We start from the raw sequence: 760 nt of genomic DNA on the forward strand, positions 1-760 counted from the left end.
GGGGGGGGGCGTACACACAGAAGGGAATAAGTTGCCCGCACAGCTATTTAGGGGTGAAACTGGGATACAAATCCAGACAGTATGATTTCTGAGTCAGAGCTCTTATTGTAAACGCAGACTAAGTAATAATAAAAGCTCAAACAAAAAACCAAAGCGCGCACGCGCGCGCACTCAAATCGTAGGCTTGTAAAAGAATCGATGCAGCCTCTCGCTATACAGCGACATCCTCCTGCCTAATTTTAAATGCCGTCCATCGTTAAGACTGACGTTAAAAAATTAAAACGGTAACAAAACTTAACAGCTTTAGAACAACATTGCATTATGCTCTGCCTTTAAAAAGCGGAGTTAAGGAACCAACCCCACGGTGTCTGTGAATACACTCGCAATACCTTGCGTGGGAAGTGAAAGAAATCTAACTTGGTGTGAGTGGAAATGAGGAGTGGCCATGTGGGGAAAGGGTTAAGACTGTGCTGCAACTTGGTTGAGTTTCAGAAAGTTCTCCGGAGAGCCCAACTGCCGCGTCCCGTCGCGGCCCCTGCCTGCGCGGCCGACTGTAACAGGATGCTGGGGCTCCAGGCGCTCGCCCCGAGCTTTGGACGACGGGAAAGAGCCAATGAGGAGCGAGGGCAAAATCGGGTGCAGTAAACCCGAAAAGGGGGCGAGGAGGCCGGCGAGGAGAGCGGGGGAGGAGGCGGGGAGGGGCGGGGAGGGACGAGCGAGGAGGAGGCGGCTCTGAGGGCCGGGCGGCGCGCCTGACAGA

This window comes from Rhinopithecus bieti, unplaced genomic scaffold (genome assembly GCF_001698545.2).
Source record: "Rhinopithecus bieti isolate Rb0 unplaced genomic scaffold, ASM169854v2 scaffold_83527, whole genome shotgun sequence".
Lineage (NCBI taxonomy): Eukaryota > Metazoa > Chordata > Mammalia > Primates > Cercopithecidae > Rhinopithecus > Rhinopithecus bieti.